A 25,812-nucleotide genomic window follows, 5' to 3' on the forward strand; every position below is an offset into this window, starting at 1 on the left:
TTCTTTTAGCGTAAATAATTGTAATCGGTGGTGGAGTGCGTGTGCGCATACTGATACCAGCTCCGAGTGTCGGACGCGGTGCAGATGTGAGATAAGGACGAGACCAAGCGATATAAGTGATGGCTTCTTCGAAAGGTTCTGCAAGTGTTGTTGTACATTACATTCAAAAACTGCCAATTGATCAAATTTATAATGGAAATATGTATTATTTTAACGCACAGATGTCTCTAACCTCAGCTTATCAACAGTCGTCAGCTTGGTGGTTCACCGCACTCCTGTTCCAAGAATGATCATTTTAGTAACCTCGTCTCTGTTTCCTCAACGTACTGATGAATTATGTTAATATATTCAGCTATAATGTAACGTTTTAATATCAAAGATGTTTTCCTCGTAGCTGGCAGTGTTTCCAAGTCCGAGGACACATAGCGGGACAATTGTTTTTTTATTCACATTAAAAACTTCAATGTCGCCCGCAGACTTCACTCAGGTTTCGTGTTTTTAAAATATGTTCCAAATTAATTTCACTAAGTAATAAAACAGTGTAGAACTGTTAATAAAGGAGTGTTAAAACTCATAAAGTGAATAAAGTATTCCAAGCAGATAGGGAATTTTGCGGACAATATTCTAATATTAGATTTGTTTATTCAGCTATGCTAAAACATAGTATAGTTCAGGAAGTTACCATCAATACGTAATCTCCTACTGACCACGTCCGTCCAGCCCACCGCTCCGCTACTACCCTCCTCAGTTCACACTCCGGTCACGATTCTAATCTCGCCTACTCCTCCTTCTTCCTCCATCCTCAGAATCGACCCGTATTCTAAATGGCAAGCTGTATTCTCTGTCTTTTTAATTTGTCAATATTTGTATTAAATTTCCAAGTATGGTATGGTGCAGTGAGAGCGTGATCGTCGTCTGTGTGTCGTGTGAGCACGTGGCTCGCTCTGTAGTCTGTACGAGTGATGCAATCTTCGATAACATAGGAATGCCATTAAACATGCTCCATGAAGCTTATCAGCGGCCACCGGCGACCTTGGCATTGACATTCGACAACCTCGATGGAGAAGTTACGATCGGCTTCAGATGCGTGACGGACGGCTTGCAACACCACTGTTAGGCATCACACAAACATATTTATAACCTGCCCTCCCTGGCTGCCACCTCTTCAGACCTGCTGTGTCTTTAGTAACATTTGACGGACTCCTATGTTCATTCGGACCTTACATTATGTCAGAATTGTAAAACTATTATTATTTATTTTAGTTTCTATCTGAAAGTGTCAACAATCCAAACAAAGTGTATTTTAATTGCTTTGAAATGAAATTCCCGTGGAATGCTCTAAATATATTGTTAACTAACTGAGTATGTTAACTGCGCATCATGTGATAAGGCAGAACGTATGTTCCATGATCGGTTTAACGGATCATATGAAAGAAACCGTACAAGGAGACAGTTTCCATGACAGATATTTGGACATTCCTGGTGGCCGAGAGCCTTGTGCCTGGAGTCGGTGTCGTCATCATCACTTACTCTTATATTCAATAAATATGAGCGGATTCTTGGAAGTCTTATAAAACTGCTCATTATTATGTATGTACAATAATTAAAGATCGCTTGCGTGGGTTCATTAAAAGTTGCGGTTGAATATAAGTCATATTGTATGTATGTATGTACAACACTCTGGCCCCGACTTCGCCTGTGATGAATTCAATCGAAGCTACCAATTTCATATAATTATTTACATTAAATACATTTCAATGGGATGTCTGAAATAATTAGATATTGTTAAATGTTAATATATATGATGTAACAGTATCGCAGGTTGCATGTCGTCTGCGTCACCGATCACCGTCCACCGATCACCACACAGTTGTTTATATTCTCTGTGTTTATTATACCCATATATTAAACGTGTCTCAAATTCACCACGCCGAGCGTTTATGTGTAGATGGCGTCGCTAATTGACGTTTCGATTAAATTCCATAACGAGGACGTTATAATTGAAAGAGCTCGTAAATACATTTTAATATCAAAAAAGATCAATGTATATTTTCCGAGTAATACCTACATTCCTCGTATTTCCGATGACCAAAACACACAGTCTCTCTAAACATAGTAAGTATGGGTACCGCATGTCCGTGTTTATTTTGTAAACTTGTCAAACATGGGTTGCGTGAGGAGCCGCTGTTTGAAGTTACTCATAGGCTAATATAGAAAAGATGACAAAACTACTGAGTGTGAACGTTCTGGGTTCTGTTCCGACGCACTCGGGTCTTATTTAAGAAGACATTATGAGTTTTAATACAAAGTTATTAAGTTGTGTAAGCCCCGCGTGGTCATATAATAGTAATGTTTATTTAAAGTAATCTGTGTGTGGTGTATGTGAGGAGCGTTTTCCTCCAAGGCCACATGTTATCATCCTCTACGCCAAGGTTGTGGTACTATTGATGAAGCGCCGGCTGAATACTGATCTGTTATTAATGCTCGTTAGTCGCGGTGCTCGCTAACTGATTTGAATGCTCCACACGGTACGCGCTGACTGTTAAGGTGTGCTTTTGTCGCTGCTGCTATACTATGGGATTTCGCTATCGGCACTATCAATTTGATGTCTTTTTTAACTCAGTACCTCGCGCCATAAAACACTCATTAAATGTGAGTTAATATAATTTTAGTCTTATAGAGTTTGCTGTCTTTAGTATATTCATTAATAAAGAAAGCATTTATTTTATCCGCATACAACGTGTATCATTTTAAAAGTCAAAAGTTACAAAATACATCTATGTACTTGTGCTATAATCTCTAGTTTCTCGTAAACTAATCATTGTCATCTGTCGTTTTCGATATTTTTGTTTAATTTTCTCAGTCAGTCGTTCAGCCCCCGTCATTCCCTGAAAGCTGTACTATTGAATCACACACGCTGGTCTGTTCGCCGGTGTCCTGGACGTATAGTGTTTCACTGCACTCGCCTCATATCATCGTATACGCTCGTCCCTCGCTGTGTGGTTCCATGTGTTCACGCTCCTATAGCGCGGTGTGTGTTTCTTTGTCTTTGTCAAGGTCAGACTCGCTCACTCACTGACTGACTGACTGACTGACTCACCGCTCACTTCTATTATACAAAATACTCCATACGAATATATCACCTAAATCTACATACAAATAAAACTGCTGTTTGATTTAAATAAAGACAAGTTCTCTGTTTATGGAGCGAAGACCTTCAACTGTTGCCATATACCGATGAGGTCACACGTCACACGTCACACGTCCTGGCCACGCTGTAGTATATGTTAGGAGTATCACAGAATGATCTTTGGATATATTTCATATGCATGATGTTTGTTAATAAAACATTAAACAACAAGTCTTCACCTGGACTTAGAGAACGTTCAATACTACTCACTAGTATTGATGTAAGAGAATGTTACAAAAATAATTGTAAAGCGTCGTTAAGGTATATTTTGTTAGAACTTTCAAAGTGATTACATCGATACGTAAAACAACAGTTTAAACGGGCACGACGATAAACACGTTGAGAGGCCGAGACTCAAAAGTTCGTGCCCATTATTGTTTCGTTAATATTGTAGTCGGCGAGTTCCTGGCTCCTGGCTCCTGGCTCCTGGCTATATTATACACATGTTTATAATACAGTCATATAGGTACGTCATGTAACGTAGTCGTCACATCACTAATGTTCTGTGTTGACTAATTAACAATGTGATGTAAATACTCACAAGATATATCTTCCTCGTGGATCACACACACTAATAATATGTTAGTTTTAATAATTAAACAAACTCTCATAACGACTGTCCATACCGTCGACACTTCAGTAGAACTTAATGTTGGATGAACATTGTGTGACAGAAACAAACATGCGGTCACTCTCGGTAATTAACGATTGGGAAATATAGCTGTGTTGGCTGTTGGTTCATATTAAGAAACTGTTGCATTTGTTTATCTTCCAATTTGCATGTGTCGAAGGTCGGAGTCAACGCAGAGTCACGCTCAAAGTATTCCTGGCCTCCGGCTGATAGAAGCATTGTCAGAAATAATGGTGACAATGTTTCTGTGACAGTAAATACGTGATTTGAATCGAGATATAGAAAACGTGCCGTTGAACGAATCGTTAAACGTTGAGGAAAATGATTGTTTGTTGTAATACATAAATTAAACAGCCGCTACGTCCTGAACGGCTCTGGGGATAACTCAGTACATATAGACGATTTAAACTCTGATTAGACAGTTTAATATGATGTCACATTCGTTGTTCTCGGAAACATGAACATTAAACGAATATAATTGGAATTTAAAACAAAAATGAATTCAAAGAACGACCAGTACCCTGTTTAACGTCAGTATTTTAATTATTGAAATATTAGCGAGCGGACTCGTGCCCTCAAAAACAGAATGATTTCCTTTTCGATAAATTTTCTGCGAACATGCTCCGAAACATTTGATGAAAGTAAACGACGAACACACGAGTGTGTTATATAACGCGCGAATAAGATCGTTTGACACACATAAAGTAACAAAAAGTGTTTTAATGTGTTGTGTGTTGTGTCCACCGAGCGTGTCTTCTGTGTGAGCGGCCGCTGCGTATTGCGGAGCCCCTTCACGTCACTCCACTGGGCTAAGGCCGGGCGTCGAACCCAGACCTGTCACTCGGCTCTACATGCCTTAACGTATGCCTTTCTGTGATATTTATATGACGCGAAACATTACAAGACAAAGACTACAACTCTTACTGATTAGCGATCTATCATTGATTTTTGTAGCAAAATTTCTGACATATTATTCCGTTAACTCGTATGTATGTTATTTGCAGATAATCTAAATAAAATATCAGGATCTGTATTGAGAATCACGTTGAATAATAAAACGGTTCTTATGACAGCTGCGGTTACTTCACAGCGTATTTAGTATCGGAGACATACTCGCTCTCGGAAGGTATTCGTCTGTCGGTGCTGAACAAATATTCGGGCGTACTTGAAGTCAATGTGCTTAAAGAGAAAGGTTCCACTGAAGGCCGCTCTGCTCTTAGGACTGAAACAGACACAAAAAATACAAATAGTAACTCTGACTGTTTATATTTATAAATATAAATACGATGTCAGAATAGAGTTTTGCTTGACTTTATGAGATCATTTCCGTAACTTATCTGTTAATGTCCTTTCCGTGATGAGTGCTAGATGTAAGATGAAACGGACGTTGTTACCAGAAAATTATATTGAAATTACTTTTTAAATATAAAAATAGGATGACCTATTGAAGTTTGTGAAACTTTATCGTGATGAGAAGACGTAAGTATACTCATCGAGACACTCGTCATCAAAGTATGGACAGGCCACTATACAGTGCGTTGTTGTATGTTAGCACCAGTGAGTACCAGTCCGCCAGTCTTGGTGTCTGTCGAGAGATCCTATGTATGCTGCTCGCTTGTCCCCGAACTGTGCTGTCTGTGACGTAGCCCGTACGGAGCCGCTGCATGCCGCTGCCCGATTAGAAAGTTGTCGATCTTGCGTCACTACGGGGTCGATGTACCCTCGCTCTCCTTGCACACACACACACACACGCGATGGTATATGTCAATTTATTATATATATACCATGCTGTGGAATTTTCTTTGTATCACACTATAGGAACCCGTCTCATTCGGCCGAACAATTATATTAGTGTATACAATATGACGTCACTCCGTCAGCCCTGTCGCGGACGGTGGAGGGGTAGTCATCTGTGTGGCAGTGTCACGCAACGCTGTGACCCTGCCACTCGCCAGACGCCACATTCGCTGACAAGCGAGCCATTGTCTGTGATGACTGAAGACAGATACACACACACACCCTGTCAGTATAAGGAGATCATTCCTGAGTTATATGAAGTTCATTTCTTACTGTTCTATACATGTACCACTGTCCACAAGGTGTGTATGTACAGAACTCAAGTCACCGAGCTGCATGAGAAGACGTTGCCGTTATCAGCTCGCAGCTTATCAATTCAACATAATATTTATCCAATCAATATCACATACAACTGTTGATAACATCCCATCGCCCGTCCAGCGAGGCGACAGACAATACATATAATGAGTTTTGTCTTGTTCGGTCTGTTTGTGTGTTTGTATGTATGTATGTTTGTTTGTAAGTGTGCCGTCGTACGGTAAAGGCACTTTCTTTTTTTTATTATTCACTTCGTCTCCACGCTGCTGTTTAAAGGAAACGGGGTGACGCGTCGTTAAGACGTGTGCTGTGCTCTAAAAGTCCTTTTATTTTATGATAACGAAAGAGATTTGATATGTTAGACCTTGGACTCTGAATCACTGTGCTGGAAATATGATGCACTCTTGGTTCAGACATGACTTATATAGAAGATCTTTAATGCTGGTGCTGCACTGCCCTACATCTGGAACCAATTAATTATACGCATTACTAGAACTAAGAGATATAAAAATCATTAAATTCTTAATATTTATGAATAAATAAATTAAAATGTTTGATTATAAACAAAAATATTATAAGCTTAAAAAGGGTGAATTTTGAGAAAATTAATGAAATAAATAAAAAAGTTAGAAAGGCATTGCGATGCTGAATATGTACTCCTATGTTATGATGTGTGCTCTGTTATATAATGTATATTATATGTGCTATGTACATGAACATGACTAGTGAATGTATGAACGTTATCAGTGATACGCGTTATCAGTTCCAATATTTGTCCGCCGCATTCCACGACCCGCGCCCGAAGTGCCACGACAAAGAGGATCTCTTCAGGAACACTTAAACAAACATGACGCGGGGAAACTTTATCATTCTAGTCCTATAAAATACAGCTGAAGCCCAAAACTGCTTTATTTGAATAAGTCAAAACCGACTCCCGTAAAGTCTCGAGTATATCTTACAAGGTGTATTCAGTCGCCGGTTATAAGTATGCAGCTATAGAAGAGCCAGTATCTATTACGTACAAAACTGAGTTAACATATTGAGAAACTTTATAAAGACTTTATGCTCAACATAGTTTGGGTATATTAAGAGCTGACGGTAACCGAGGGACGTATCTTGAACAAGTCGTATAGAGGAACCTTGACTGTGAAAAAGATCACATCACTCCTGAAACACCTCTATATGGATATTTAGAAAGTGTACATAAGAATTTTGTTACAAACAATTTAGCCAGACCATGAAATGGAAATAAGAGGCCCGTCGAAGTCAGGATCTCCGCTCCGACTCTGTTACAAGTGAGGCATTATGCAAATTATAAGGCGTGTTCAGATCGCCCGACTGTCCAGCGACGCGTGACGCTCGTTCGCCGCTCGTCCGCCGCTCGGCCGCCGCGCGTGACTGTTCCGACGGCCGACACCGTGACTCTCATTCGGAGCACGTTTTTATTACCCTTTGTTTTTTCACGCATCGAAACTCGCTTTTAAACCGGTACGCTTTAATTGACTCACACATTAATCGTTTTCATTATTAGTGTTACAATACACATTAAAAAAAACGTAAACTTGTGCTAATTAAATTAGTTTTTAACAAAGCAGTCCGTACAACCGACACTAAAAAGTCTATAAATAAATTAAAAACTCATTACTATTCTCCTTTAAACGCCGTAAACGTGTCATTATGTGAACAATAGGTCAATGGCACGCGTTCCCATGAGTCCCGCTCCGGGGATCGTGAACGTGGTAGTGCGCTTACAATGATGGATGTAATTAACAATAATAAAGACGTTCCAGTCGGGATGTCTGGATGTCTGTCATGATGATAACACCATCTGGCTCCTCTCGTCACACCGCCGAGCATGACTTTAGAAAGCGCATAATTCGCGCTTGACTCGCGGAGCGTGTCGCCCGCGCCCGCCCGCGACGAGCGCTCACGCGTGCAGTGTGGACATACCTTAACAGTTCATGATTCAATACTAACTGTACGTAATATAATTATCCCACAACATGGGATACGTCTAAACACATCTCGGCTTTCTCTGAATTTAGATGTTTATCAAATTATCTGAGCTGGAAATTCTGCAAACAAGTTCGGTATAATATATCCAGCAGCTTGTAATATATATTTATAATTTGTTTTATATACAATATGTAGTAAATTTTCAGAGGTCACATGAATGGTAACGGAATCCATTCAGTGATTCTTGCATCCAGTAATCCACATCCAGACCGAGATATAATTTGTTTATAAAAGTAAAGATACGTAAAGCGATCGATCAAATGCTTAAGACAACAGTTTGAATCTGTTTGATACTCCGTTCTGTTCTTATTTCTATAAATACAATCCTAAGATTGAGTCATAAACCTAATGTATATTTTCGATTCACTCGACATCTTACACTTGTACGATCCACATAAAAATATATGTATTAACGCTTTATAATGATAATGGAAGTCACGTTTAACGGTACAGGAGGAGGAGGGAGGGGGGGAGGTCAGGTTTCGGATCACGATTTACTAGAACGCATCTGCCCCTCCGCCCTCACATAGTACGCGAACAGAATATGTGATGCTAGTTACCAGGGAGGGACTGGAGACAGACACGACCAAACAAACGGATAGAAAAAGAAGGGAACTTAATAAGGAGAAATTGCAGGTTTTTACGAAACGAAGAAAAATCTTCTGCAATGATACAGGACTAAAATGAAACAGTAGTCGAGCAGTTCATTACACACGGCAGATTTGATGGCTGGAGGATAAACAAACGCCTCCACCTTTAATGAACATAGTCAGGCAAATTAGCATTCGATGATTTCACGAGATAACGTCTTCAGAATCAGCTGGATACTGGCGGAGGTGGCTACCAGAATATGTTCATTTATTTTTTTCGTTGAACTTTCAATATTCGTCTATGAAATGAAGCTTCATATATCCATCAGCCAGGTGATATTTTGGAGTCGCATTCAATTTTATTAGATCGTAATATGCTCGTAGGTGAGCGTGTGCGTCACTAGATGTTCGTTTGTCTGTTAGCGGCGGAGCGTGAAATACCCTCGCTTAAACACGGATCCCCTCGTGCGTCACTACTGTTAATAAGTAATGTCACTACACCGCGGTTCTCTTATCAGTATACTATCAGAGTGTCAGCTCTCGACACACGGACTGTAATTATAATTTTTATGTGATTGTTTTTGTTTACAAAAGCTTCAATACTTAGTTCTCTTTATTTTTTTATAAACTTATTAAACACACAAATGTATATATTTTAATTCCCTACATGTCATGAATAAATATTTTGTTATATTTCTCATAAAATATTTTGTTCGTTCTCTTTGCTCTCTCTGTTATTATTCTATTAACCTGATATATTTGATATTTTCTTAATAATCTTGAAAATATATACTACTTAAACCAACTATTTTATCACTCACATCAAGTTATTTGTTTCATTGCTATGTGATTATTATAACTCAATTGTAGCCAATGAATTGTTAGATGTGATTTGAATCCGTCCCTGTGTCGTGCTTGCTCTGTATATCAATGACGAAGGGCGGCGACGTGGCTCGCCTACGAAGTCCGGGCTCCGGGGTCCGAGCCTCGGGCTTCGGACCACATACTGATGGACACCAGCCCCACCTCGAACACTCAGCAAGTGACGTCTATCCCCTTACATGTTACATTAAACCTTAGACATTTTTCATATATAGAGAGTCAATTGTACAAACGTACAATAATAATAAACAATTAATCTGAGTGATAAGTTGTAATGTCGCCAGCCGATCTGGTCCAACAGATACCGCAGGGTCCGTCGTTCAAAGGCAACACGTTCTGTGATGAAGACATCGGTAATCTCCTAGTAACTCATCAGTTCTATAGTAAACATTAGCTGTTCAAACAGTCTCAGCGATCGTGTCCATGTGCGCCACGCGGCCGGGCCGTGCTCGCAGCGTGTGTGCACCGTCCCCAGCGACCTTATCTCCAACACATCAGTACTAACTATCTGTTTATTGTTCAACGCGTCGAACAGATCGCTTTACTCCGTAACGCGCGTCGTTTCTTACTGTTGTTATGTTCAATATATTTGCGGAGTTCGTTTAACTCCAATTGTTGTAACTGAAGTTCTAATCGCCGCTCGCCGGATCCGGGCCTCCGGTTACGACTTTTTCCCATGTGATATACATACACACATATACAGCTTAATGTGTTAAACGTCTACGATAGCTCTAAATATTTTCGTCAACCTGCCTTACTCATTATTAGTTTCAAATTGCTTAATTTTTTCTGCGCTTTATTGTAGAGACGACATGAGATTTTCTTAGGGTTTGTGGTGATGTCTAACTATAAGATGATCGTAGGCTTATGATCCAAAATGAAGTTGATATGAGATTTATCATTACCTCCACCCTATCTATCATCAGTGGCTGTGTACCCGCGTCCTCCATATTCGGCATATTTATAAGTTCCTTAGTGCCGTTAAGCTGTGTTCCGTTCCGTCACCTCAGCCGTTATATCAGCCCGTCGTTACACAAGACTCCTCCGTAATGTCGTTATATAACCGTGAGTCATCTTCCTCGTCGGTCAGCTGCTGGTATTGTTTTCACTTTAACCACACGTTTTGAATAGTACACTCGCAGTTCTTTGTTGCATCTTTCGTCCTAGAACCTGTAAGAATAGGTACCGACTATTATAATGAACGAGACGGGTGAAGCGATGAATTCATAAAATAAGTAACGTCGAGAACATCAAACGGTTTAAATAATAAACAAAAAACAATGGCGAAAGTAAAAGCGTCATTAACACGAACTACACGGACGGACGTCCTGCAAAAACTGTATTATATGTTATAAATAATGGTTTGAGAGACGAACATGAAAGTGACCGGGGAGATGGCTCGATACTGCTGCCCGCTAGCTAAGGACAAGTCTGTCCATAATAGCTATATATTATATGTATTGTTGATTCCAAGAACTCGCCGTCCCGAGGTTTTGTTGCACCGATACATTTTACTGCAGTCTCGCCCAGTTTATTACACGTAACTGGACCGGTCTCCTCTAAATACAAAGAACATTCTTAGATCTATTATATTTTAGTTCTGTAACGGTAGTAGCAGGTAGTGATGGATTTTTGTTTACTGAGAAATAATTATGAAAGTGAAAGGTATTTCCTATTTAGATGTATTTTTATGTATCGTACATATAGCGGTAATCGACTGACAATAAAGTAATTCTATTTGATATAGAGAATTAACGAAGACTAAACGATTGAGAACTCCATCACACGCTCAATTAAGGCATATTAACAAACAAAGACACGGATCAAGCGCAGTGTATCAACAGTCGTCTATCGGCTTGCTGAGAAGTATGAGTGTCTTTATAAATACAGTGAGTACGTATTAATAGAACATCAGTTGATACGAACGCGTGTGAGAGCGAGCGGTGACGCGGAAGCCTTGGCAGTGAACTGACACACTCGGCAATGAGAGACTTGGGTGGAACACGGCGCTCAGCGCACGGCACGCAGCACACGGTGCACAGAATATTATATATATAAAAAGAACTCCGACTGTGGGTATATTACCTACTTATTAAAGTTTATAAGAGGCTGTCTCTTATGTTTTAATAAACAGTAAACAGGATACATAATAAATAGTCACTGTAATGAGTCGATTATCATAACAATCGTTCGATTACCGATCGATGATCGATTGATGGTCACCGGAGCGTTGTTTGACGTCACTCTCCGATCACAGGAGGGATCGAGCACTCCCTTTCATCGGTAACAATGCGAGGAGTTTCTCTCTTCTCTCTATGGACTTCACCCACATTCATCTCATGATAACCCTATAAGTATTTTATCTGGTCCTTTGCTACAAATATCCACTATCCCGTTCCGTACTGGCGCACGGTACTGAGGAAGTTACAGCGGAATGTTATTACATACATTAATTATAAATAATGTAACAGTTACGATGTATACAACGCATCATCCCGTGGTAAATAACACTCCGATACAGAGGAACATTACCGAAATAGACGCGATTGACGTCAGTGCAACACCCGCCACCCGCCACCACAACACCACGTGGCATCGCGGGCTATGCTTAAATAAACGACACAATAATCTCTGCATGACAACCGACCAAAAAATTATAGTAGTATTAGATAATGAATAGTTCTGGACACAGCTTAACTATCAGTTACTCATAACGACAAATAAGTAATATCACGAGTAATATCTGTATGGCTCGTGACACAGCTCACACGGCCTGATCACACCCCAAACAACCAATCAAACATTTAACGTAAGAGAACAAGTCATTACCATTCATCTGGTGGACTGACTCGACCAGTTTAAAGTGCTCATCGAAATTTTCCGTTCCGAGTAAATATTAACATTCGCGCGGCTCACATCACACATGTATATATTTATGTAATATATAATTATCAACAGACGCGTCGTTAGAAGGAATCATTCTCTTCTATCGAATATAAATACTTATTTTTTTCATGTCTATTTATACTAGAGGGACGTTCATAGCAGTCGAAACCACGTTCACAGTACTAATGTTGTGTGGTGGTTAGTCCACGACCACAGTTCCAGTGACAGTGGTGATGGGTGTGCCGTCACATGTGGACAGGAGTCCTCTCATCGACTAACATGTGATACACTATACTATACTATAGTAAACGACGCCATACATGTGTACATGTATGCTGCAGCCCCGAGGAGAGTCGTGTTGTTGCTTGCAGCGATGAAGAGTATATAATTTGAACGGCATTCCACAACGAGTCCGGTAATAAATCAAGTAGTATGTAACATTACTCGCGGCGCCGTGTCGATCGATACTCGCGCGTGTCGCTGGCTTTAGGTATTTTTCAATGACTGCCAAGGTCACATGCAGAACTATAGCTCATAGATAACGATTCGACGGGAACGAAATGCCTGGTCACCCCACCAGCATTAGAAGGTCGTCCTCTGTAAATACAGTGCGCTTTGAAACTGCACCGAGATACAGTAACGTTATCATGAGAACTATTGACGAGGACGATCAAAATAATCATATATATAACAGCTAGGTATGTTGAGAAATATATAATGGATACAGAAGGTTCAACACTGACATTATGTTATATAAATATTTTATAAATACCTTTCGTAAAACGTGACATTGTTTACATTAAGAGTGCACGTGGCTCACTCGTGAAAATAACACAGGAGGTTATCTTACCTAAAATATTGATAAGTTTTATTGCGCAACTTAACGAAAACTGCTTGCGTACATACACGCACACGCACACGCACGCACACACGCACACACACACACGCACACGCACGCACACACGCACACACACACACGCACACGCACGCACACACGCACACACACACACAGGAATATTAATAAACAATATTAATAAAAATAAATACTCTACAAATATAGAGCTAGGCACTATGTGTAATGAGGATGGGGTCCGCCTCGTTATCACTGAGCGACGTCATCTCTCATACACTCACATAACGTGTAAGGATGAAGCGTGTCTGCTCCAGGGGGTCAGCTGCCAGCAGTCTATCATAATTCAAGTTTTTTGTGCTTTACACTATCTGTTCACACTTATCTGACCTCGTCAATCACATGTTTGGCGTCTTCCAATAATATCCTATTCAGATAATCACCTGATACGTCGTATATGGTAATATAAGTCTGTGTTAATGCTCGCCACCTATCGTTACAATATATTTATTAATAAAATATCTACATTTACCGGATTCTTGATTTCCATGATTCATTATATTTTTCCTCGTGCTCTGAACACGCTTTTTAGTCCACCACGAACCGAAGTAAATGAGTATATTAGATAAATTATGACACATGTTTTGCTTATTATAACATATTATTCTCTGTTATTGTGAGTTAAAAGAAAAAAAAACTATGATGCTATTTGGCACTTGCTTGATTACTTATAATGTATTTCTCGCTTGATTACTTATAATCTGACTTAATTAGATGTATTAGGAACGAGAATGTTGGATGAATATCCTTTGATAGTTATCGGTAAGTGATACGGCAGTGATGGCTGATAGAAATGAGACCGAGGTCCTCGCTCAAGGTGGTGTCTCTGACATTTGATACAGAGCATCCGACACGAGATCTGCTGTGTCCTTTATATTCATGACATTTACTAGAGAACATTCCTCATGTGATCTCTCTCTCATTCTCCGTTTCTTATGTATCGGATTAACGCTACTGTCTCCATAAAATGTTCCGTAGTTCTAGACTGGTCCCGAACTAAAATGTATCCAAGGATCGATCTGTAATGGAGTATCCTCACGCTACCTGTGTAGGTGATGGTAACGTTCAGAAACACGAAATGTCACGGCTACGTGCTATAGGCCGGGAGCGTTTAATGTCAAACGGTAGTCGCCACGTACAGGAAGTTTGTCGGCATAAGACACAAAGACGTGTTACATTCAAATTGTTATATCATGTAGGTTTTAAACACTATCAGCTAACTTTGTTAAATCAACAATAATAGCGATAATACGTTTAACATTTTCAAATGTCTGAGTTCATTTCTCTTGTCCGTGAGCCACTGGTACGACCACAAAATGTCAAAGGAATAGAGTGAATCGCGTTTTCTTAATGCTTATATTTATTTAATTTTCCCTTGAAATCGTTCGCAAGTCACGTAATGAATCTCAAGATCACATGTTAATAAATCCTCGAATCATTTATATTCCATTGTTATATAATATATGTATAATAAATTGATTTTTAATTCAAAGACGTCGTTAGCTTGCTTATCATATCTAATAAATAATACATCCGTTTGATACAACGTCATGTTGTGTGTGTGCGTGTGTGCGTGTGTGGGTGTGCGTGTGTGTGCGCGCGTGTCGCGTGATGTCGTGACTGGATCCAGTCCATCCGTCGCGTGCTGATGATAACGCCGACCCTGTTCCGTCCCGCTCTGATGAGCTGTCGACACGAACGCCGTATAATTTGGTGTTTCTTTCACCTACTTGTGACTGCTGATGGCTGCCTGCGGGCAATTTCGTTAATGGATTGTTTTATGGACGTGTTTGTTAATTACAACTGTTCCTCAGTTTAAACTTCTCGTATTTATTAACCTATTACTGATTCGTTGTGTTGTATTCTCAGTTCACGGTATCAACATGAAGTCACTGTACACATACCATGACAAAGAACAGACTATTATCTGATGTGATTAGTTTAGTTTTATCGTTATGTTTTTAACATATAATATACAGTTCATGCCATATCTGTCTCTGGTAATCCTCTAGTGTACTGTATAGTTTAGTCTCGGCATCCTTTGTATTGAACACGAGGCGGTCTGTCCCGCCGGAGTCTGCTTCTCATCCGAAGCTATTCACTTTGTCTCTGCAGACAATGTGTCTGACAGGACATGTGTCGTCAATTCGTCGTTACAAGCATATAACAGAGTTTCATGTAACGGAACAGTACGTACACGTCTATGGATGTATGTCTGTCTGTGCGCGTGGAGCGGCCGATGGTATCTTATATCTGTAAGTACGTTTATCAGGCCGCGTGTTATCATCAGTGCCAGTGCCGGCGGACACTTAATGTAAAACATTGTTATGATTTATAACATGTTCAATGTGGCGCAATCGAACAGACACTCCGTCTCCACCGCTCCTGCCGTCTACTGCCTCCTGTATGGTCGTCCCGTTTTGCTCACGGCATACTAGTACATTTGTTCGAAGCGATTACAAAATAACTTTTGCCCATACTTTTGTATGTAGGTATCACGAGTGTGATGAGTTACACAACATGGTTGTGGAATCGGTTCGATCTGTTCACAGCATCGTTGAGCTATTTTTAAGCTCGTGTCAATAAGAACGTGCTCCGACTCCGACCGGTCAGGTGAGCCTGTCCGCGACCGACCGGTCTTCGGAATCCGTTCGTGTTCCGTGAGGTTGTAAAGGTCACTACTACTGGACCACCGTGGAACTTGTGGCGGCGGGATAGCGATTATTATAACAATACCCTAATATTACGACAAACCCATATAAATGTAGGTCGAGCTATCCTGTCTTAGAGTTTACTAACAACACAATGATTATGACTGTTCAAACGGCATCAGCGTCGTGAGACATGTTTATCATTCAAATAGTGTAAAGAAACCATTGTCCCAACTTCACGACCAAAATATTGTGTATACAAAGTTGTTTGAGTGTAGTTCTAGTCCTAAGACACATTCATTGTTTATTATAAACTGACAAGTACATATATATTTAATTTTAAAATTTCAAATTTGTCGGCCGATCACTTTATTATATCTCCAGTCGTGTGCATCAACGTGTAAACTTTTTTTTTTAATTTTTAATGATTTGTTTATATCGGATTCTTTCGTTTATTTTTCATGTTCATAGTTTTTTTTATTTTGCTTGTTATTTTTTTTGATCCATTGAAAACTTGCATTTTTTTTGGAATGACGAGATTCAGCTTGTCGGCTGTTTAATGCATTCATTATCTTTGAAAGATGTCGTAAACATACTTTCTTAAAAACATATGCATCCTTCTTTAGATTCGCCACAGTCGGTTAAATTGTCCAGAAACATTTAACTTATGAACTGAAAATATATATCGTATTAAAAGTATTAAATGTATTCTCTGACATGGAATAATTCTCATAGTTTTCCTAATAATAATAACAGGTTATGGATGTGCTCCGACAAATATATTCAGTAAAGCTGTCGTAAGACCGGTCGGCACAAAAAAGGTGGTGAGAAAGTGCCGTGGAGACTGTGGGAGCGCTCCCACGGACCCAGCCGACCGGCAACGAGTCATGTGATGAAACATACTGCCGCCGACTACAACTCACATACAACGGTTACATATCGGTTGGGTGACACGGACCTCTCGAGACCGAACTCACATTAATAGAAGAATTCTCTTAGGCCTCAACCCACCAAATCAATATACAGTATAGTAGAACAAGGACTACTTTATATTAAGAAACAGCCAGTGCCCTAAACACGTCCGTCACGGCCTGTGCGCACCTCGCTCGCCCGGCGGCCTCTGACCTCTCGGAGACCATTCTTCTATTTGAATGTTAGCTCTCATCGCCTCGTGAGTCTGTTTCGTGTCAGGCTCTAATCGGAGTGAGATTTCCCAGTCGGCGTTTTCCGCACAATGGCACGGGAACTATTTAACATTCAGTACAATGGCGGTCCGACTGTCGACGAGCGTGCAGCGACGAGCGAGGTGCACGGAATACTCTCACGACACAATACATACATACATACACTTACTTCGGATCTGGTTCATGCGAAATTTAATACAAGATGATATACTGTGGAATGGTAGTCTTCCTGTTCTATATACCATAACAAACGTCGGTGAATATAAGTAATACCAGAACACTGAACAGGTATAGCTACATGGATCGTGTTCTCCGCGCCCCTCCTGTGTGGCTCACTGCTCGCTACGCTGGCGAGTGGCGACACGTTCGACAAACCAATACAAATGTCAAGGTGAAGGCGCCGCGAGAGGAAACGCACCGTGACGTCACTGAACACATCTCGGACCGAGATCAGGTTGCCTACATACATAGAGATGGATAGTGGACCGAAACCTCTGGCTCCAGAAGTCCAGTGAGGTGTGAACCCTCAATATACTGAATATCAATTGACCCGGGGTGTCTCCATCATCGAGAGGGCGCCGCTGTACAATCATTATTATTACTAAATGGGAATTCCGATTTTAATTGCGTTCAATAAAAACCTTTCACCGCGATAACGACAGAATTCGACCTTGGACTTGAATAACCCACGCTATTGAAAGGAGCTTGGAAAATATTCGATCAAACGTGAACCTTGACCAATCGACGGAATAATATATTGTTTTTGTAATAGCCTTATGAAAGGAAATACATATTAAGTGACTATATTACATACTATACGTACATAGCAGCATCTCGAGAAATCATAGTTCATACATCTACATAATGACGATCTAGCTCCCCGTTACTCATCTGCTTCTAGTACCTATTGTAAACACAAAAATATTATTAAATAATAGAAAAGTTGAAGTGTGAGTGGATCACGTGTCTCCCCGCGACTCCGGCCGCAACGTTTGGAGGTCACGTTCGTGTGGGTGACGTCACCGGCGTCGTGGCCGCGCCGCCTGATGTATAAACAAACGATATATTAGAATCGAGTCGAGGATCCGCCGGCGGGTTCCGTTCCTATTGCTGCTACCCGCTGATAGAGATCAGTCCGATACAGGTCGGATAAGACGGATCGACATGTTGTGAAGGCGATTGACGCAAAACGACTTATCTTATCTCGACGATCGGGCACCAGGACCGGCCGCGGTCCATCAGAAGCGTCGGCACCAACCGAAGATGACCAGATCTAGCTTTGGATCACATGTTGTATGACGCTCTTCCAATTATAACATGAAACTTATCTCAATGCACAGCGATAACTTCATTGAACCGCCGCTCTCTGAACACTTATCTTTATAAATAAAGTCTTGTTTTTCTTTATGTTTGATTAAATATTCCATCTGTAATAAATGTCGAGTTGTTTACGGATCTCGTAACGTAATACGCGGTGTCGACTCGGGGGTCAGTCAGTTAAGGTGATAGCAGTCGTAATGCGATGTCTCCGCCTGTTATCATCGTTTAACTGTAGCTGTAGTGGTGTAGCGTAGTGTAGTGTAGTGTGGCGATAAGGCCCGCTCCTGTCTCCGCTCACATGGCACGATATCGTCCAACGTTAACCTTATGACATGAGATTGCATCGTCACATGCGAACATTCAAGAACAACTCACTGATACGTATGAGATGGATAACACTGGGATTATATGAGGTGTATACTAGAAGCTATGAGGGCCAGGAAGCAGACGAACCGAGTCGGAGAGGAGCTTGTGGTATAAAAAACCCATAGTAACACTCGAGGAAAATAAGTATATTATACATTATGAATTATTTGAAATACCTATTGATGACACTTACTTAACGCAATTACGTATTTAATGAAGAAGGCGAAAGACTTGGAAAAGGAGATTGATTTACAATATATAAAGCCGATATAAACAACGTGTTCATATAACTGACGAGTCTCTTATATACCGTCATACGTAAGAATAGGAGATGGAGCCAAATGATTATAATCAGTGATAAAGAAATTTATAACACAACGTGACGGCTATCAGACAATAAGGAGTCGTTCATAGGATGAGACGTGATCGACCTACCGAATATTATATGTGTAGGTCGTATAGCGCGATGTAGCACGAGTGTCGAGCGCGCACGCCGGAGACGCCTGGCTGATAACGTATCGCAGGGAAACTTTCCATTGGCATGGCGCGTCACATGAGACGACTTCATAGCGACGGGAGCGGGCTCCGGAGGATGGACACCGGTGGAAGATGCACCGCTAGCTCCCAAGTCCCACCAGTTGCTATCGGTCTCTGGACATTCTCTCGTTCATTCCATCCAACACACAAATTATTTGTCGTTGAAGTCCCAAGCGAAAGGTCTTAAAATAATATTACCAAGTGTTACTAACAAAATGTCATTCTGTTGCGATAAACTTTAACACAACACATTGGACAATATGATTTGCTTCATTAACATAAAAAACCACCAGACGCTACTGACTGATGTCATGGTGGGATTTCCTGAGGAAAGGTATCTCATTGCTTGTGATCTTAAAAGTTCTTTGGCTATACTAATTATATGATATTTGCTTCTTAATGACGAAATGACGGCAGACAGTAGGGCTGTTGACAAAAGTAAATTAATATTTTATTTATATAATAATAAATACATATTTGGCCATATCATTGAACCGAATCACTTTTCTAGGCTTTACACAAAACCATTTATATCGTCCTTAATATTTTTTCATGATTTCTAAGCTATAAAAAATGTACCATTTTAATATATAAATGTAAATCAAGTTATATTTAATCTATGCAAGTTCCTATATGTCAGACAACTTTAACGTCAATATAAAGGACGGATTCGTCACAAAGGAAACTCCTTATCTCTTATCAGCAACGCTCCTGGCCTGTACGTGTGTGCGGCTATCTAGTAACTAGTCCTACATTGTTGTATGCCTCTGTGATATTTTATAGCAAGTCATTACGTTATATGTATAGCAAGTCCATGGTGAAGTAGCTTATACAATGTACTTTAATAGCTTAACGTATTTCCTGTACTTCATGGTAACTTGGAAGACAAAGCCTTTCTCTCTTTTTTGTTATCTATACTACCGACGCTTTGTTATTTATAGTACTATGCGTGTCATGGGGTTTGTGAAATGAAACTGCTTCCATCACTATTCGTAGTCTCCAATTCCTTTGTCTCGTTCCTCGTGAGTGTGAGCGAGCTGACAGTTGTCTGTCTCCTTAACATTAAATTAATTACTTTATAAAACTATCGAATTAAATCGTTTACGTTGAATGAATACTGAAATACATACGGCAGTCGAACACACAAGCTAGTTATTTCTTGAACCCGGTGTGCATGGCGAGATTTTTTTTATATTATATGTATGTTTGTTGGTTGTTATCGTTGTTCCCTGCAAGCTGCGGCCCCGCCGTGTCTGCTGTTCTCTGTAACAGTCACTCCAATACAGTGGAGCCGTTCATAAGCGGCTAACTGTCCGGTCGCGGACTGTTCAAGGGCCGCCTTATCATATCATATTCGCTCCACACGTGTGTATAAATATATATTTAATGCGACCGTACACACTTACATAAAGCTTTTCTATTTTTGACGGGGATCACATGGACCCTTCGACCTCTGACCTTTAACCGTCAATTCTCGACCACCGATAATCGATTTCTATTTAAAATACGTGAGAATCCAAACGATCAATCGACGATGACTAACACGCATAATAAACTATGATTTGAAATTATAATGTTGAAACACCGAATGTTTTATTTTGTTGTTAAATGTAATCTATTAATGTTTTATAAGAATACTGTGAATGTTAAACGTGCAATGATCCCCGTGTCGTAATAAAAATGTTCATTAAAACTTTGTCTTTGTATATTAATGAAATATTACATATATTAAGTGCCGATCGACCGTCAACAACGCCCTCAGTTGGATCAGCAGTTTATTGTACACGCCAACAAGTACACAGACAAACATGACCCGACCACTGACAGGACGTGACGTGCCTTCTGTCAAAATATTCATAATTTTAGGACACACAAACCTTTAAAAGACGGGATTGCTTTCGTTACTTCAAATGCATATATTAATGAGACGTGTTTATTTGTTTAAGATTTAAGTATTTCTTATCTAGCATGTAACAGACACCGCCACATACGTAAATACGGTCTGACAATACATGTATTTCATATATACAACTCCGTCATCTCGATAAACAATACATCACATGATGCAGCGTGTGCACCGAAAAAAATATACAAAAGGTACCATTGTAATATCATCGCGGGGTGTTCAGTACGAGTTAGTCCAGGATGATGAGGAATGTGTGTCGAGGAGGCACCGTGACCCGGAGACGGGCCGGGACATGACCGGGCCGAGCAACCGGGCCAAGGATACGACCCGCGAGGGTATCGATCCCGCCCGGGATGCTGGGTTACCCTCGGTTACGGCGAGCGAGTGATGAGCCGAAGAACAATCTGGAATACTAACCGTGTGATCTACGGCCCATCACGTCACCATTAGAGACAAATAAATTATCGTCTTGTATTTTCCAATCCCCATTATAATTATATTATTATGTACCAATAAATCAAATCATTTGTTCCGCTTTAATTTTCAAACCTTCATCAGCGGAAAATATCGAAATATATATTTAAAATTATCATATTACCAGAGACAGTAACAGCTGCCCCTAACAAAAGTAGTTCCCTATAAACCAGACCCCACCGTTCCAGGTGTAGCGACCGTCTGGCCCCCCTCATAAACATCCTGACTTCTGTGAGCTCACAAACACGTCTTTTGTGTTTCACAAAGCATCGTCCTACGTTTCAAGATTTCTCAACGTCCTGTCTGAGTTGGCGTTAACTATCAAGTTATTTTAAGTCATGTTTATATGAAGAGAAACAGTGTTAGGGAGTACGGTGATCTTAGCACAGTACCTGATCCGTGTCTGTCGGATGACACTCGTTACCGTGCCCACGAGACTCCATCCCAATAACAATTAAACAACATATTACACAAAATTATAATGCAAATAAAAAAACACAATAGGTACAATAAAAAAAATAAATATTTTTCAGATTACTCCGCGTATTTTATTATTTTAAAAAACTACATACTCCCGACGTTTGTGTTACTTTTGTAAGTAATCGAAAAGTCTTTGATCTCAGGTACAATAGCCTATTTTTGAAGACAAATAATTAATGCCTCTTCGTTTGAGGGAGCCGAGTTCATATGAATCATTGGTTGAACGTGTGTGTGAGCGACTGTTACTTAGAATGCCGTGTGAACCGGGAGAAGGGTGCTCGCCGGGTCGCCTCACACAATTGGGCCAAGGATGACAGCTCGGGGAATCGATCCTGACATATACATTGACATGATAGACTTGGTCCATCTGAGGAGTTTGGGATCGGCTCCTCTGAACACACGTGTAAGATTGACGATAACAAACACTGTCCCGGAGTCTGAAGCGGCGGCACGTTGAGATGTAAATGTGACAGCGCGAGATTCATTCCCGATACATGTCATTAGCCGTGACCTCTGACCTTCGCCGATGATGTTTTCAGTGTATGTATGTATGTATGTTCCAGCCAACTATTTCGTTAACATCGTGAGGGAGTTCGCCACGTTGTTTGTTGTGTTGGTTTCTTTTCTTCCTTTTGTCATTATGCCTTACCAATCTATGAATAACTTATTGATAGTATGAATTATTTTAATAAATTCTATGAATGTATATCTTGTCATGGTTCTAGTTAACTCACATTTGCGCTGTATCGGTTAACCTGGTAAGACTTGACGTCTATGTGAAATTGTATCTAATAACTGTGTACTGTAGTGTAGTGTATGCACGTGTAGCTAGCCGGTCGCTGGTGGTGGGTATGTAACCCGAGGGTTTTCCCAAGCACCAGAAGTGTCGTAAACGTTTTTCCTTGTCGATGCAACTGGAACATATTCTTACGATGTTACACATTACGCACATCGCTCTGATCCCTATTCATCTAAGTAATGTAACTTGTCAACGCGAAATCGTCTTAAAGCCATGGAGCAGCCCCTCTCTCTCTGTTCCTATCTATCACCAGCCCCAGCCCGATTCATCGATCGACACATGCGCACTGCTTCCCCCCCCCTCTCCTCTCCAACCCCCAACCCCAGACCCCTAACACAATTCGGGGTAAACGACTCCGCGACGTTACGATAGGTCTAGAACTACGGCATCATTTCTCACACGTATGTGCTTATTTTCATCAGTAAATAAAGAATTATTTTGCAAAATGAAAATCGCTTCCAATATATGTTTGAAGTGTGTATCTTGTATATATTGAGCGTGTCCGTATTCTCCGACATCATACAGCTATGTTAATATGACTTATGTTTTTAGTAGCTTTAGTTTTCGTTTGTTTTATACGTCAGGTGAAGCTCTAAGAGACTTCAAGCACTGTTAAGCAGACACTACACATATAGCAGCTCCAATACAGATCTATAGAGCCATGATACATATTGACATTACACATACATATGTACACTTAATATGTACATTGTTTGTTATTACTAAATAGGTACATGTTATGTAATTAATGTATTTTCTTCAATAGCACCGCATAGTGGTATAATTAGGAAATTGCACTTTACATTAATGACATTCAGATCGCGTTTGTTTATTTATTCTCTGTATCGCCTCACGTTTTTTGACTCCCGCTAGGATGTGACGTCACGGATCAATATCCCGCGCTCCCTTCCCCCGCCCCCCTGCCTGCCTTCTCTACCCCCGGTCGCAACCCCTCGTCCCCGGGTGATGTAACACGTTCTCTAATGGGGCTCTTAGTTATCAATAATTATTTACAACATAAATTAACATTAATGATCGCTGGATGTCGTGTTCCATCATATTCTGGTGACCGGCTCATGGTATAGAGGTTCACAAACGCCCATAATCATAAAGTCAGTCGGAACAGGGCATGTGGAACTGTCAGGGGTTTTAGTGCTATGTACTAGTTAAAAGACGGGCGGTAGGAACCTTGTAACGTAGGAACGTCGCACCTGAACGTGGCCAGAGGGAGTCGGGTCATAACGTAAATAAACATTGACACGTGTCGCAGGAGGGGACCGGGGCATGCGCCCTCCGCGGACACGTATCGATCCACCGACGCGACGGCGGACAAAGGTTGCTGCATTAGAACATACACGTACTGTATAAGTATATAGATATATATACGGGGATACGGACAGCATTGTACGCTAGAACGGCTGATTGACATCGATGGAGATGCAGCTTAGAGATCAGAAATACTAGCGGGAACCGATACGTGCTCGGGACGGAGAGAACCACTCGCCAGGGGACGCCGGGGACGGATCGATATTGTCACTGTCAGCGCATAGCGTCGGCCACCACCACCTACTACCCACTACCCACCACCCGTCTCCCGTCACCCACCACTCACCAGTTTAATAATTGGAAACTAGTGTCGTTAACGGAATGCGCTGACGTCACCTCCACGATCATAATGACTAACACGAATTACTTAGTAAGTCGCTGTTTACAATACAGCCAGTGTAACATGACCCAGCCGATAGTGTACCGTCTGTTAACAGTCGCTCGCCAGTGTCTTTGTGTTCCTCTTCAACACAGACGCTTCATCCACACGGGTCACGAGCTGACAGTCGCTAGGAATTGCTCGTCTGTGAGGAACGTCTATACCGCTGGTGGTGGACCCCTTTTGTACAATAAAAAGGCGAACTCTATACCTCAGTCTGATTATTTAACGGAACGTAACGCCGTACACATCCGTCAGCCAGCAAGTCGGATCAAGCCGTAGTCGACTTTGAATAGCACTCCCGTTATAAGTTCCCATAGCTCCTCTAATCGCATAGCTTATAATATCAACATGGTCTCATTGATTAGAAACAAAGAGACTATATTCTAATCATGTTTACGATGCGAGCTCAATGGGCGGGAGCGCTGTACAGGTAACACAACACACCTCACTACACACTACTACTGATAAAAATCTTTTCTGATAATCACACATGTTTTTGGCAAACGATGATTAATAATGTCGGCCGTTTTCCTTCCTACAGACACTGTTCTGTTGACTACATGACATTCTAATATTTGTCTTACAACGAATACCTAAATCGTTAAGGTAGATTACATCCCAGGGATCGCTCGGCGTCAGGCAAATATAATATGGAGAGATTTAAGCCGACTTCACCATCGAGGAATCTAATTAGACTTACGGTGACTGTATGATAAGGGGTGATCGGAGATTTAGCTTTTGAATATACTCGTATTTGTGTCCAGTGTTGAGTACAGGAACGAGGGCGTCACGTCCAGCCGTCCCGCAGTCTCGAGGGTCATCCGTGTGTCCGTCATTACCTGACGACTAACTGTTCAAACCGTTTTCTCCGAATCCTACGCATACAAAAACTTGCCCTATTATTATTAAATCACAACAGATATGAGCGGCAACGGCGCAGCTCCGCCACGTTGCCGCTCCGCCGGTCGGCTGACTCGTCACGTGACGTCACGTCTCAAGATGGCCGCCGCACCGGTCCCCCCTCCGCCCCGGTCCCGCACCGCCTCGCCCCGCGCCATCATCATAATAATAATAATTTGGAAGGCGGCCGCTCGAAAGGAAACTCTCTGAGAATAGATTGAAATTTGATGCATGGCTCACGTCGGCGGCGGTCGGCGGCGGTCGTAC

The 25,812-nt window shown here is 41.0% G+C and overlaps 1 protein-coding gene and 1 long non-coding RNA gene across 7 annotated transcripts in view; one reads left to right on the forward strand and one right to left on the reverse strand.

The window, feature by feature from the left end:
- On the reverse strand, positions 1-25,588 carry LOC116770756 (uncharacterized). 6 transcript variants are annotated; one of them, XR_009752513.1, is made up of 6 exons: positions 25,346-25,588; positions 10,330-10,594; positions 5,387-6,399; positions 683-5,043; positions 233-524; positions 1-138 (listed from the first exon to the last, which is right to left on the reverse strand). It is a non-coding gene; the product is annotated as an uncharacterized LOC116770756 (long non-coding RNA). The 6 variants fall into 6 exon arrangements; XR_009752511.1 differs by having other exon boundaries at positions 683-3,620; positions 3,732-6,399; XR_004353557.2 differs by having other exon boundaries at positions 233-275; positions 683-6,399.
- LOC116770751 (uncharacterized) overlaps positions 1-25,812 on the forward strand; it is a 38,441-nt gene that overhangs the window by 4,030 nt on the left and 8,599 nt on the right. The window lies entirely within an intron of this gene.

The sequence above is a fragment of the Danaus plexippus genome, chromosome 7 (assembly GCF_018135715.1).
Source record: "Danaus plexippus chromosome 7, MEX_DaPlex, whole genome shotgun sequence".
In the NCBI taxonomy this organism is placed as follows: domain Eukaryota; kingdom Metazoa; phylum Arthropoda; class Insecta; order Lepidoptera; family Nymphalidae; genus Danaus; species Danaus plexippus.